Source organism: Coregonus clupeaformis, unplaced genomic scaffold (genome assembly GCF_020615455.1).
Source record: "Coregonus clupeaformis isolate EN_2021a unplaced genomic scaffold, ASM2061545v1 scaf1189, whole genome shotgun sequence".
Lineage (NCBI taxonomy): Eukaryota > Metazoa > Chordata > Actinopteri > Salmoniformes > Salmonidae > Coregonus > Coregonus clupeaformis.
The window spans coordinates 53,239-69,873 of NW_025534643.1; positions in this window are offsets into that span (position 1 = coordinate 53,239).

Below are 16,635 nucleotides of genomic sequence, written 5' to 3' on the forward strand. Positions count from 1 at the left end.
GAAATAAAATTGGAAGCCAACATTGACGCCTACTGGTATATGAGGGGTAATGCACTTCAGTCATAACAAGTCGACCATCCAGATGCCTCCCTCTATATATATATCCTGCTTAGCTTTGGAAACAAGCTGTGCTTGATTCAGCTTAGCCATCGTGTCAACACATTTAGATGTTGATCAGCTTCCATACTCATTTGCATACACTGCCTAAACATTGACTAGTTGAAAGTAACTCCTCTAACTTTTCTTACACAAGCAGTATGTGAAAGAAAATTAGGAGTAAGGTTGGGTTTATGTAGGCTACAGTGGCATCTGCTTTGCACAAAGGATACCATCATTTCAACATGAAGCATGGTTGATTGGATCTTTGGAAGTTTAGAAGTAGTTACCACTAGCCATATAATTCATTATGTTAATAATAAACTTTTACGTTTGGATATTGTCTTTTATATATGTTATTCATAATATTGATTATATATACTATCCAAGCAGTTTGTCTACAAATACATTATTGATATGTTGGATTCATGGCTCCATCTCAACCAAAAATCTAAGTTAAAGAATAGCACTAAATCAAATCAAACTTTAAATGCACTTCAAATAAAGTTTGATTTGATTTAGTCCTATTCTTCAACTTAGATTTTTGGTTGAGATAGAGATGTGAATCCAACATATTAATAACTTGTAGATTACATTTGAAATCAACCAACCAGCCTTCATATACAAGACAATATCCAAAGTGTTAGAAATTGCGTAATTCAAATCTGGTATTGGAATAAGAATCAAGAGATCTTCAATCCAAGCTTAATTTATTATATGCAAAATGTATGTATGATAAGTATGAAGGTTCGTATATACGGGTCCGCTGAGATACCACGCAGGGCACTCTGAGAACTGATCCATTGTTCTAAGTTCTTCTTCAAATACTCTGACAGAAAGCCTCCACTTCTTCTGTTGGCCAACCAGAGCAAAGGACTGAGTGTGGTTCAGCCAATCCGTTGGCGCAGGGGTTGGTCCCAACTCCTCGGCACTCCATTTGTTGCCAGGCATAGTTGCTATGATAATAACCTGCGGAGTCAGCACCCAAAAGACACCATTCCACTGTACTCCATGTTCAAGGACAGTTTCACAGACTACAAAGAGAGAGTGTTCGTATCTGTAAGAAATACAAGTCTTATCTGTCCTACCCCTAACGTTCCTTACATGAATAACAACAGCCTGTTATGTGAAACAATTTATATCAGTATAGTTCATTAATGCATTCCTTCCAAGCTATTCATCACATACAGATCCAATTATGAGAAAAATAGAACCCAACAATTCCCCCTTTTGACGCCCTCTAGGGTGTCACTCATTAAAATACAATACAAACAAAAATAAACACTTTTATTAATAGACAATTTGATAATAAAAGGCCTTCAGTCCTTCCATCTACACCCAACTTGCAAACGGTTGGCTACAAGTCACCCAGGCACTTCAAACCTTCACATAAGGAAAGACAAACATACCCAATGGTTAACTTGATTAATAAAGCATAAAACACAGGATTAATAGAACACAAAACATAAGATTATTAAAACATAAAACACCAACAGGGAAGTAAATTTTGGCCCCCTTTAGACACCCTCTAGAGTGTCACTCCACCAAGCCTGGTAGGTCATATCCTTCATTCCCTTAGGTCGGAGTCCGGGATTGGGCCGTATCTCACCATCTGTTTGGAAACCACCTTCTCCATCTCCTTTTCTCACCAACCCTCAGACACAGGAAATAAGACAACATCCACAAAGAACAAGTATACCCATAGAAGCTATAACTTCACCCAGAATAGTTACAACAATAGTTTTCCATTTACCAAATATGTTATCAAACCAACCGTTTATGGAGCTATCAATACCAGAGTTCTCAGCCAGTTCGTTCGCCAGCGTGGTGATGGTCACTCAAGCGCTTTGGTCACGGGGCCCGTCCGGTGCTGTATTGTTGGGGATGAAAGTACAGCACATATATCCAAACAGAACACAAACCCCGTCCCGCTCAGCCAAAAGCATATCTAAAGCTATTCTATTCTGCCATGTCATTAAGCTAGTTGCCGCTGTCTGCTCAGCTAATCCCTTTACTGCATCACGAGTGTGGTTTATAAATCTTTTGCTGGTTATATTAAATATAATTTATCCAATCTACATTTTTATTAATTGTTGACCACCAGAAAATACTTGATTCAAACCCAGCTGCGATCTGATTCCTAGCTTTGAATTGTTCTGGAACCCCTCGGGGTACTCCTATCCCATCAATATATATATCCTTTCATCAAAGGATTCCTGGAGGAGGTCCTACTTTCTACGTGACAACTCACCAGTCTCTGACACGTTTGATTGTTTACATATGTAGGTGAGTTCACAATCAGTTATCACCACACATCCATCAGATGTCAGCACGGGTCTGGTTTTGGTTCCTAAAATCCTCAGGCTGCAACAAAGAGGAGAGATTAGTCATGGTCTCTTTTAGTTGTGATATTCTCTGTGTGGGAGCAGGAGCTAAGAGGCCCTACCCTGTATCCTGTCTTACTAGTCCTAGAAAAACAATTAGAATCCCCTGTGACTTCAAACTGAGGCAACCCAGGTTGGGATGACTTTGTTATCGGGGGAAACAGATAGTGCAAGTTACAATAAGACTCTTTCACCACATTCCCAGGTGGCTTGCATGGAGGATAAACCTGACAGAGAGTCAAAGCCTGTCAAGGGGAACGGAGTAGTTGTTAACCTTGGTTTGGCTGTCCTACAGGCATAACAGTCCTCTTTAGACCGTATACTGAATCCATTCCAACCACAGGTTAAAATCTATTTACTCCATCTCCATCTGTACTACTTCCTTCAGGTCTATAGTTTGCACTGTCTCACTACCTCCCTCAGAGAGGTTTACTCTATAGGGTGCCCCAGTTGAAGAGGATATCTCACCTGTCAGGTCTGTAATCTGTTTTAGCATAATTCAGACTTTCAGACAGTACCTACCCTTATATGGGTCGCACTGCCATTTCTGATAATTCCCTACTTTCACAACCCTAAACTGTGTATGGAGATTGGTGATGTCCTTCCCTAAAGTCCCTAGTACTTCCTCTTTCCCTACGTCTAGCTGTCTCCCTATGCCTTTTCAACTTGTGTTAGGTTAACTACCACTTCTGGCTGAAACAGGAGGGTCCGTGTGTGTTAGGAATATGGCCCCCACAATCAGACAGCTACCTACCGTCGGGAGACCTGTGAATCCCCACCCTCGCCCTGAAAACATGTCAGACGCCAGAGGCCAACCCATTGCTTTACCTTCTATCGAACTCACACAGGGATGATCAGACAGGGTAAGGGAATCTTCGTTAAGGAGCCAACCCCCGAGCCCTAGTGGTGATCGGATCTTTCTCCTAACTCTGTGTTTGTTCGTCAGGTGTAGCTGGGTTTACCTTTTTGCAGTGAGTGACATGCACCCAGATGGATCTCTCAGCTATTCTGCTGGCAAAGGCAGTACTTGGTAGGGCCCTTCCCGCCAGGCCTGCTTCAGTCTCCTGGTTAGATAGAGTGGGTCACCTTCTCCTTTAGTTCACCTGTGGGGCACAAAACCTCTGACATACAGGTGTGGTTAATAAACTATCATACGTGTTGTTGTTTTTTTAAAGTATTTTGTCCTCTCCTTCGTATATATTTAATATTTAATCCAACCATCCCCCCTTTTTTGACATATGATTTGGCCATGTGTCAATATTACCACCTACCTAAACAATCACTTTAGTTAATATTGGTAATTCATTATCCAATTGCCATTCCTCCACTCTCTCTTCTGTTATTTTATGGTTCAAATCAAATATACTATTACCAAACTATAATCTTCTTCACAATTTGCACAGTATTACAAATTACCCTCAACTTAGTAAAATAAACTATCTTAAAGTCCTCCTCTCATGCCTTTAGAATTTACTGGTGTGGATGATTAATTAACACCAGAATGTTAAAACAGAGTTCAGAGGCAATTGAAATCATTTAACGAACTGTTTAATCCCATAGTATACTAAACATTACCATTATTCTAAATATTTCATAAATGTTAGTTATCCCAAGTGTTCATTAAGTCCTCATGACATTCATTCTCATAAGAAATCATATATACCCCAAACTCAGCCAAAAGCTAAAAAACTCCATAAAATTCACTGTGTGCTCCTCTAAGACCTATCACCCTTGACCTGCTGAAACCCCCCAAAATTGAAACAACAAGGCTTTATAAACATCATACTAGGTGTGTTGTTTTTTGTTTGAAAAAAACCCAATTTGAAAAACAACCACAAATAGCCAGGCCTTAATTTGGTAGCTCACTTTTATGACCTAAATACTGCCTAACTTCACTACTGCTCCCCTAGCCCTAGGCAACATTCCAACGAGATGAGCTAATCTCTTTCTCCTGGTTATCCCCAGTCTTAACCCATCAATAATTGTTTGTATCAATCTAATTCCTCATTTCCCGCTAAACCATTTCAGTTCGCTATTCAATTTATTTAACTGTTCTCTCTGATTATGCCCTAATTAATAAAACAACTACTTGCTATCGTTGATTAGCATACATTTAATGATGTTCCTACTATCTGAACTGTACTGTCTCTCACCCTCCCCTTGTTCCTTCGGGGAGAGCGCATGGTAACCTTATAACATATTTTCATAGACTTTTCTAGAATACTTCTATTTAAGCTATCTAATTCAACCTTTCACATTTCTCAATCCACATAGTAATCTAGGTATATAGCCCCACTGCGAAAGCTTTATCTACTGTCCCTACCTGTGTTCGAACCAGGGACATCGCCAGTCACTCCACACCATCTACGATTCTCTCAAAGTAAATACTTTCACGTCGCACATCCAGCCACGTCATCACCCCCGTCTAGCCAGCCCTTCCGTCTCAAACACCCTAGTAGCCAAAATAAAACACACTCTAACAGCGTTCTGCATTTTCCTCTATCATCGGGTTTAAGAACTAACGTAACAACATTAACTATTCTCTATTGCTGTAGTAACGTCTTGTTTGGTTCAGTTTATTTATTACGGAGTGTCCATAATACTATAATAATACATAATCGAATTCCCTTCATGCATACAGATTTCACCTTATGCCATTGAAATGCCAAATAAACCATAATAGTTCAATGGAGCCCCCTATTGGCTCTCCCCTACCTATACATTACTTCTATAACCACTTTAGTTATGGTCCGATTACAAATTAAACCTTATCACATGATCAAACAACGCCACAACCTTAAACTCATATGGGGCGGCAGGCAGCTTAGTGATCAGTAGCGCCGCGCCAACAACCGAGAGGTCGCGGTTCCAATCCCCGAGCCGACCAGGCGAAAAATCTGCCGATGTGCCCTCGAGCAAGGCACTCAACCCCAATCGCTCCTGCAAGTCGCTCTGGACAAGAGCGTCTGCCAAATCACCAAAAATGCAAATGTAAATATTCTCTACTTTCTCACCCATCTCATCCCTCGTCAGAAACCCACAGGCACCTCTCAAATAATCACCCCGTGGTGTTCCCAGCCAACTCCAGTCTTTCCTCGCTCCAAAAGCCACACTTTCGCTCTCTCCAGCCCCTCCCCTCACAACTCTCTCTCCAGTGCTCGGTGGGAGCAGGCTCTTTTGAGGAGCTGTGTTAGTGTTTCCAATATTCTGTCGTTATTTAAAGTACTTTAATCTAATTATTTAAATCAAATTATTCCCACCTAATTAGTTAAAGTTGGTGCATGTTTATATTTAAATGATAAACCAAATTATTTCAGTCTAATTGTTTAACCAGTATTTTGCAGGGTCAAACATTACATCAAATAATCAACAAAAAAGAAGCCTCAACCCAAGCACCTAAAACCAGTATTATGCTATGTCAAACATCAAACACTGAATCAAATAATAAACCAAATTGTTTCAACACAACTATTCAAAACCAGTTCAGTCACACAATTAATCACTTTAGCTTTATGTTCCCAATTGTTATTGATGGGTTATATGGTTTAAACAATCACGAACCCAACAGTTATCCCCAAATGTATACAGTTTGGACAGTCACAGACGTCTTTGATTCCCAATTAGTTTTCTATCAAGGTATACAGGTTTATCATTCACACTCTCATGCATACGTCACCCCTGTCTTAAAGAATTTTAAGTGTCTCCTTTGAACCTAGTCATATCTAGTCTGAACTGATATGTGCCATAGCGTCGCACTGCCTATTTATTTAAAGTACCTCCTATGGGTGTCTTTTGTTAACGTTTGCACAATTCAAACTTTATTTCCTAATTGTAATTCTCATTATTTACTGTTTTAAAATATTGTTTGTATTCTCAGCCAAAATGGTACACAGTTATTACACAGTTAAACGTAGTATACAGTTATCACACTCACTCACAATACACAGTCATAATCCTATCACAGTCATAAATGACACACTTACACTCGACACACAATCGTAATTCTTTGTCACACAACTAAAGTTTCTTAGGACACACAGATAACAAAGGTATACAATGGGGCACACAGCCACCTCTACTATGGGGCACACAGCCACCTCTACAATGGGGCACACAGCCACCTCTACTATGGGGCACACAGCCACCTCTACTATGGGGCACACAGCCACCTCTACTATGGGGCACACAGCCACCTCTACTATGGGGCACACAGCCACCTCTACTATGGGGCACACAGCCACCTCTACTATGGGGACACAGCCACCTCTACTATGGGGCACACAGCCACCTCTACTATTCCATGGGTTTAACCATCACAATTATCAAACATTTGCATAGTACATTATGAAATCGAAGTAGTATACTGTAATTGTTATTTATAGTAGAATAGGGTTCACTAACATCAAACAGGTGTTTCACAAAATTAATTTGGATAAAGCCAATGTGCAAAACTTTAGTTATATTACAATAGGTGTTTTGCTTACCTTTTTAGAAGCCCGGGCAATTTGTGAAACACAGTTCGATGACAGTGATGTCCAATAGGCTGGGTGAATTCCAGCGAAGTGAAGTTCCGCTACCAGATCACGTCGGGGTCACCAATTGTTAGAAATTGCGTAATTCAAATCTGGTATTGGAATAAGAATCAAGAGATCTTCAATCCAAGCTTAATTTATTATATGCAAAATGTATGTATGATAAGTATGAAGGTTCGTATATACGGGTCCGCTGAGATACCACGCAGGGCACTCTGAGAACTGATCCATTGTTCTAAGTTCTTCTTCAAATACTCTGACAGAAAGCCTCCACTTTTTCTGTTGGCCAACCAGAGCAAAGGACTGAGAGTGGTTCAGCCAATCCGTTGGCGCAGGGGTTGGTCCCAACTCCTCGGCACTCCATTTGTTGCCAGGCATAGTTGCTATGATAATAACCTGCGGAGTCAGCACCCAAAAGACACCATTCCACTGTACTCCATGTTCAAGGACAGTTTCACAGACTACAAAGAGAGAGTGTTCGTATTTGTAAGAAATACAAGTCTTATCTGTCCTACCCCTAACGTTCCTTACATGAATAACAACAGCCTGTTATGTGAAACAATTTATATCAGTATAGTTCATTAATGCATTCCTTCCAAGCTATTCATCACATACAGATCCAATTATGAGAAAAATAGAACCCAACAATTCACCCTTTTGATGCCCTCTAGGGTGTCACTCATTAAAATACAATACAAACAAAAATAAACACTTTTATTCATAGACAATTTGATAATAAAAGGCCTTCAGTCCTTCCATCTACACCCAACTTGCAAACGGTTGGCTACAAGTCACCCAGGCACTTCAAACCTTCACATAAGGAAAGACAAACATACCCAATGGTTAACTTGATTAATAAAGCATAAAACACAGGATTAATAGAACACAAAACATAAGATTATTAAAACATAAAACACCAACAGGGAAGTAAATTTTGGCCCCCTTTAGACACCCTCTAGAGTGTCACTCCACCAAGCCTGGTAGGTCATATCCTTCATTCCTTAGGTCGGAGTCCGGGATTGGGCCGTATCTCACCATCTGTTTGGAAACCACCTTCTCCATCTCCTTTTCTCACCAACCCTCAGACACAGGAAATAAGACAACATCCACAAAGAACAAGTATACCCATAGAAGCTATAACTTCACCCAGAATAGTTACAACAATAGTTTTCCATTTACCAAATATGTTATCAAACCAACCGTTTATGGAGCTATCAATACCAGAGTTCTCAGCCAGTTCGTTCGCCAGCGTGGTGATGGTCACTCAAGCGCTTTGGTCACGGGCCCGTCCGGTGCTGTATTGTTGGGGATGAAAGTACAGCACATATATCCAAACAGAACACAAACCCCGTCCCGCTCAGCCAAAAGCATATCTAAAGCTATTCTATTCTGCCATGTCATTAAGCTAGTTGCCGCTGTCTGCTCAGCTAATCCCTTTACTGCATCACGAGTGTGGTTTATAAATCTTTTGCTGGTTATATTAAATATAATTTATCCAATCTACATTTTTATTAATTGTTGACCACCAGAAAATACTTGATTCAAACCCAGCTGCGATCTGATTCCTAGCTTTGAATTGTTCTGGAACCCCTCGGGGTACTCCTATCCCATCAATATATATATCCTTTCATCAAAGGATTCCTGGAGGAGGTCCTACTTTCTACGTGACAACTCACCAGTCTCTGACACGTTTGATTGTTTACATATGTAGGTGAGTTCACAATCAGTTATCACCACACATCCATCAGATGTCAGCACGGGTCTGGTTTTGGTTCCTAAAATCCTCAGGCTGCAACAAAGAGGAGAGATTAGTCATGGTCTCTTTTAGTTGTGATATTCTCTGTGTGGGAGCAGGAGCTAAGAGGCCCTACCCTGTATCCTGTCTTACTAGTCCTAGAAAAACAATTAGAATCCCCTGTGACTTCAAACTGAGGCAACCCAGGTTGGGATGACTTTGTTATCGGGGGAAACAGATAGTGCAAGTTACAATAAGACTCTTTCACCACATTCCCAGGTGGCTTGCATGGAGGATAAACCTGACAGAGAGTCAAAGCCTGTCAAGGGGAACGGAGTAGTTGTTAACCTTGGTTTGGCTGTCCTACAGGCATAACAGTCCTCTTTAGACCGTATACTGAATCCATTCCAACCACAGGTTAAAATCTATTTACTCCATCTCCATCTGTACTACTTCCTTCAGGTCTATAGTTTGCACTGTCTCACTACCTCCCTCAGAGAGGTTTACTCTATAGGGTGCCCCAGTTGAAGAGGATATCTCACCTGTCAGGTCTGTAATCTGTTTTAGCATAATTCAGACTTTCAGACAGTACCTACCCTTATATGGGTCGCACTGCCATTTCTGATAATTCCCTACTTTCACAACCCTAAACTGTGTATGGAGATTGGTGATGTCCTTCCCTAAAGTCCCTAGTACTTCCTCTTTCCCTACGTCTAGCTGTCTCCTATGCCTTTTCAACTTGTGTTAGGTTAACTACCACTTCTGGCTGAAACAGGAGGGTCCGTGTGTGTTAGGAATATGGCCCCCACAATCAGACAGCTACCTACCGTCGGGAGACCTGTGAATCCCCACCCTCGCCCTGAAAACATGTCAGACGCCAGAGGCCAACCCATTGCTTTACCTTCTATCGAACTCACACAGGGATGATCAGACAGGGTAAGGGAATCTTCGTTAAGGAGCCAACCCCCGAGCCCTAGTGGTGATCGGATCTTTCTCCTAACTCTGTGTTTGTTCGTCAGGTGTAGCTGGGTTTACCTTTTTGCAGTGAGTGACATGCACCCAGATGGATCTCTCAGCTATTCTGCTGGCAAAGGCAGTACTTGGTAGGGCCCTTCCCGCCAGGCCTGCTTCAGTCTCCCTGGTTAGATAGAGTGGGTCACCTTCTCCTTTAGTTCACCTGTGGGGCACAAAACCTCTGACATACAGGTGTGGTTAATAAACTATCATACGTGTTGTTGTTTTTTTAAAGTATTTTGTCCTCTCCTTCGTATATATTTAATATTTAATCCAACCATCCCCCCTTTTTGACATATGATTTGGCCATGTGTCAATATTACCACCTACCTAAACAATCACTTTAGTTAATATTGGTAATTCATTATCCAATTGCCATTCCTCCACTCTCTCTTCTGTTATTTTATGGTTCAAATCAAATATACTATTACCAAACTATAATCTTCTTCACAATTTGCACAGTATTACAAATTACCCTCAACTTAGTAAAATAAACTATCTTAAAGTCCTCCTCTCATGCCTTTAGAATTTACTGGTGTGGATGATTAATTAACACCAGAATGTTAAAACAGAGTTCAGAGGCAATTGAAATCATTTAACGAACTGTTTAATCCCATAGTATACTAAACATTACCATTATTCTAAATATTTCATAAATGTTAGTTATCCCAAGTGTTCATTAAGTCCTTGTCACACTCTGGCTCCAGGACTTGTGTATTTGAGCCAGGGTGTATGTTGTTTGTGGGGTTTTGGGTGATTTTTAGGTTTGCAGGTCTGTCACGGTTATTTCTATGTGGGGAGTTCTGTTGGGTCTATTTCTAGGTTGTGGTTTGTTTCCTTGTTTGTAGTTAATGACTCCCAATCGGAGGTAACGAGTGTCAGCTGTCGGCTCGTTATCTCTGATTGGGAGCCATATTTAAGCTGTAGGTTTTCTTGTGTTTATTGTGGGTTATTGTTCCATGTTTCAGTCATTGCGACTGTGGACTTCACTTCGTCATTTGTTTGTTGTTTTTTCGTGGTTGCTTTAATAAATAAAGTCATCATGTTCACTCCACGCGCTGCGTATTGGTCCGCTCCTTTCGACGATCGTGACAGAATAACCCACCTTAAAGGAACCAAGCAGCGCGTCCAGGAACAAAGGGTCTGGACATGGAAGGAACTGGTGGAAGGTAAAGGGTCCTGGACTTGGGAGGAGATCCTAGATGGTATGGATCGCCGACCATGGAACGAGACGGTGGAGAGGCGACGGCGAGAGGAGCAACGGCATCAGCAGGGCCATCATCGTCGGAAGGACGAGAGGCAACCCCAAGAAATTTTTGGGGGGGGGCACATGGCTTGGGCGACGGAGCAGCAGGAGGCTGCCACAAGGCAGAGTCAGAGGGCTGCCAGGTTAAGGGGGCTGACGGAGGCAGAGAAGGGACGGATTCAGTGGGCTACCAGGTCAAGGGGGCAACTGGGTAAAGCAGGGAAGGAAAGTGTTGAGGCACGGCGTGAGGTACTGGGGTGTGTAACCAGTTCGGTCCGGCCCGTTCCTAGTCCCGTGGTGCAGCCAGTAGTGTGTGTTCCCGTGACGGTACGGCCTGTTCCGGTCCCTCGCACTAAGTGTACGGTGCGCGTCGCCAGCCCAGCCCGGCCTGTTCCTACTCCTCGCACCAGGGATACGGTGCGCTTCGCCAACCCGGCCCGGCCTGTTCCGGCCACTCGCACCAGGGATACGGTGCGCGTCGCCAGCCCAGCCCGGCCTGTTCCTACTCCTCGCACCAGGGATACGGTGCGCCGCCAACCCGGCCCGGCCTGTTCCGGCCACTCGCACCAGGGATACGGTGCGCGTCGCCAGCCCAGCCCGGCCTGTTCCTACTCCACGCACCAGGGATAGGGTGCGCTTCGCCAGCCCGGCCCGGCCTGTTCCGGCCACTCGCACCAGGGATACGGTGCGCGTCGCCAGCCCCGCCCGGCCTGTTCCTGCTCTCCGCACTAGGCGTGAGGTGAGTCCCCAGGGTCCAGCATGCCCTGTTCCGGCTCCCCGCACTAGGCGTTATGGGAGTCCCCAGGGTCCAGCATGCCCTGTTCCGGCTCCCCGCACTAGGCGTTATGGGAGTCCCCAGGGTCCAGCATGCCCTGTTCCGGCTCCTCGCACTAGGCGTCATGTGCGTTCCCAGGGTCCAGCAAGCCCTGTTGCTTCTCTCCGCACTAGCCCTGAGATGCGTGTCTCAGCCCGGTACCTCCTGTTCCGGCACCACGCACCAGGCCTACGATGCGCCTCAGACGGCCAGAGTCTGCCGTCTGCCCAACGGGGCCTGAACTGTCCGTCTGCCCAACGCCGTCTGAACTGCCCGTCTGCCCAACGCCGTCAGAGCCTTCCGCCAGACAGGATCAGCCAGAGCCTTCCGCCAGACAGGATCAGCCAGAGCCTTCCGCCAGACAGGATCAGCCAGAGCCTTCCGCCAGACAGGATCAGCCAGAGCCTTCTGCCAGACAGGATCAGCCAGAGCCTTCTGCCAGACAGGATCAGCCAGAGCCTTCTGCCAGACAGGATCAGCCAGAGCCTTCTGCCAGACAGGATCAGCCAGAGCCTTCTGCCAGCCAGGATCCGCCAGAGCCGTCCAGCCAGGATCCGCCTGAGCCAGCCAGCCAGGATCTGCCCCTCAGTCCGGTGATGCCCTTTAGTCAGGTGCTGCCCCTTAGCCCGGTGCTGCCCCTTGGTCCGGTGCTGCCCCTTAGTCCGGTGCTGCCCCTTAGTCAGGTGCTGTCCCTTAGTCCGGTACTGCCTACTAAGCAGTTTGTGACTGTGGTGGGGTGGGGATCACGACCGGGGCCAGAGCCACCACCGTGGACAGACGCCCACCCAGACCCTCCCCTAGAGCGTATGCTGGTGCGCCCGGAGGTCGCACCTTTAGGGGGGGGTACTGTCACACTCTGGCTCCAGGACTTGTGTATTTGAGCCAGGGTGTATGTTGTTTGTGGGGTTTTGGGTGATTTTTAGGTTTGCAGGTCTGTCACGGTTATTTCTATGTGGGGAGTTCTGTTGGGTCTATTTCTAGGTTGTGGTTTGTTTCCTTGTTTGTAGTTAATGACTCCCAATCGGAGGTAACGAGTGTCAGCTGTCGGCTCGTTATCTCTGATTGGGAGCCATATTTAAGCTGTAGGTTTTCTTGTGTTTATTGTGGGTTATTGTTCCATGTTTCAGTCATTGCGACTGTGGACTTCACTTCGTCATTTGTTTGTTGTTTTTTCGTGGTTGCTTTAATAAATAAAGTCATCATGTTCACTCCACGCGCTGCGTATTGGTCCGCTCCTTTCGACGATCGTGACAGTCCTCATGACATTCATTCTCATAAGAAATCATATATACCCCAAACTCAGCCAAAAGCTAAAAAACTCCATAAAATTCACTGTGTGCTCCTCTAAGACCTATCACCCTTGACCTGCTGAAACCCCCCCCAAAATTGAAACAACAAGGCTTTATAAACATCATACTAGGTGTGTTGTTTTTTGTTTGAAAAACCCAATTTGAAAAACAACCACAAATAGCCAGGCCTTAATTTGGTAGCTCACTTTTATGACCTAAATACTGCCTAACTTCACTACTGCTCCCCTAGCCCTAGGCAACATTCCAACGAGATGAGCTAATCTCTTTCTCCTGGTTATCCCCAGTCTTAACCCATCAATAATTGTTTGTATCAATCTAATTCCTCATTTCCCGCTAAACCATTTCAGTTCGCTATTCAATTTATTTAACTGTTCTCTCTGATTATGCCCTAATTAATAAAACAACTACTTGCTATCGTTGATTAGCATACATTTAATGATGTTCCTACTATCTGAACTGTACTGTCTCTCACCCTCCCCTTGTTCCTTCGGGAGAGCGCATGGTAACCTTATAACATATTTTCATAGACTTTTCTAGAATACTTCTATTTAAGCTATCTAATTCAACCTTTCACATTTCTCAATCCACATAGTAATCTAGGTATATAGCCCCACTGCGAAAGCTTTATCTACTGTCCCTACCTGTGTTCGAACCAGGGACATCGCCAGTCACTCCACACCATCTACGATTCTCTCAAAGTAAATACTTTCACGCCGCACATCCAGCCACGTCATCACCCCCGTCTAGCCAGCCCTTCCGTCTCAAACACCCTAGTAGCCAAAATAAAACACACTCTAACAGCGTTCTGCATTTTCCTCTATCATCGGGTTTAAGAACTAACGTAACAACATTAACTATTCTCTATTGCTGTAGTAACGTCTTGTTTGGTTCAGTTTATTTATTACGGAGTGTCCATAATACTATAATAATACATAATCGAATTCCCTTCATGCATACAGATTTCACCTTATGCCATTGAAATGCCAAATAAACCATAATAGTTCAATGGAGCCCCCTATTGGCTCTCCCCTACCTATACATTACTTCTATAACCACTTTAGTTATGGTCCGATTACAAATTAAACCTTATCACATGATCAAACAACGCCACAACCTTAAACTCATATGGGGGCGGCAGGCAGCTTAGTGATCAGTAGCGCCCGCGCCAACAACCGAGAGGTCGCCGGTTCCAATCCCCGAGCCGACCAGGCGAAAAATCTGCCGATGTGCCCTCGAGCAAGGCACTCAACCCCAATCGCTCCTGCAAGTCGCCTCTGGACAAGAGCGTCTGCCAAATCACCAAAAATGCAAATGTAAATATTCTCTACTTTCTCACCCATCTCATCCCTCGTCAGAAACCCACAGGCACCTCTCAAATAATCACCCCGTGGTGTTCCCAGCCAACTCCAGTCTTTCCTCGCTCCAAAAGCCACACTTTCGCTCTCTCCAGCCCCTCCCCTCACAACTCTCTCTCCAGTGCTCGGTGGGAGCAGGCTCTTTTGAGGAGCTGTGTTAGTGTTTCCAATATTCTGTCATTATTTAAAGTACTTTAATCTAATTATTTAAATCAAATTATTCCCACCTAATTAGTTAAAGTTGGTGCATGTTTATATTTAAATGATAAACCAAATTATTTCAGTCTAATTGTTTAACCAGTATTTTGCAGGGTCAAACATTACATCAAATAATCAACAAAAAGAAGCCTCAACCCAAGCACCTAAAACCAGTATTATGCTATGTCAAACATCAAACACTGAATCAAATAATAAACCAAATTGTTTCAACACAACTATTCAAAACCAGTTCAGTCACACAATTAATCACTTTAGCTTTATGTTCCCAATTGTTATTGATGGGTTATATGGTTTAAACAATCACGAACCCAACAGTTATCCCCAAATGTATACAGTTTGGACAGGCACAGACGTCTTTGATTCCCAATTAGTTTTCTATCAAGGTATACAGGTTTATCATTCACACTCTCATGCATACGTCACCCCTGTCTTAAAGAATTTTAAGTGTCTCCTTTGAACCTAGTCATATCTAGTCTGAACTGATATGTGCCATAGCGTCGCACTGCCTATTTATTTAAAGTACCTCCTATGGGTGTCTTTTGTTAACGTTTGCACAATTTAAACTTTATTTCCTAATTGTAATTCTCATTATTTACTGTTTTAAAATATTGTTTGTATTCTCAGCCAAAATGGTACACAGTTATTACACAGTTAAACGTAGTATACAGTTATCACACTCACTCACAATACACAGTCATAATCCTATCACAGTCATAAATGACACACTTACACTCGACACACAATCGTAATTCTTTGTCACACAACTAAAGTTTCTTAGGACACACAGATAACAAAGGTATACAATGGGGCACACAGCCACCTCTACTATGGGGCACACAGCCACCTCTACAATGGGGCACACAGCCACCTCTACTATGGGGCACACAGCCACCTCTACTATGGGGCACACAGCCACCTCTACTATGGGGCACACAGCCACCTCTACTATGGGGCACACAGCCACCTCTACTATGGGGCACACAGCCACCTCTACTATGGGGCACACAGCCACCTCTACTATTCCATGGGTTTAACCATCACAATTATCAAACATTTGCATAGTACATTATGAAATCGAAGTAGTATACTGTAATTGTTATTTATAGTAGAATAGGGTTCACTAACATCAAACAGGTGTTTCACAAAATTAATTTGGATAAAGCCAATGTGCAAAACTTTAGTTATATTACAATAGGTGTTTTGCTTACCTTTTTAGAAGCCCGGGCAATTTGTGAAACACAGTTCGATGACAGTGATGTCCAATAGGCTGGGTGAATTCCAGCGAAGTGAAGTTCCGCTACCAGATCACGTCGGGGTCACCAATTGTTAGAAATTGCGTAATTCAAATCTGGTATTGGAATAAGAATCAAGAGATCTTCAATCCAAGCTTAATTTATTATATGCAAAATGTATGTATGATAAGTATGAAGGTTCGTATATACGGGTCCGCTGAGATACCACGCAGGGCACTCTGAGAACTGATCCATTGTTCTAAGTTCTTCTTCAAATACTCTGACAGAAAGCCTCCACTTTTTCTGTTGGCCAACCAGAGCAAAGGACTGAGAGTGGTTCAGCCAATCCGTTGGCGCAGGGGTTGGTCCCAACTCCTCGGCACTCCATTTGTTGCCAGGCATAGTTGCTATGATAATAACCTGCGGAGTCAGCACCCAAAAGACACCATTCCACTGTACTCCATGTTCAAGGACAGTTTCACAGACTACAAAGAGAGAGTGTTCGTATTTGTAAGAAATACAAGTCTTATCTGTCCTACCCCTAACGTTCCTTACATGAATAACAACAGCCTGTTATGTGAAACAATTTATATCAGTATAGTTCATTAATGCATTCCTTCCAAGCTATTCATCACATACAGATCCAATTATGAGAAAAATAGAACCCAACAATTCACCCTTTTGATGCCCTCTAGGGT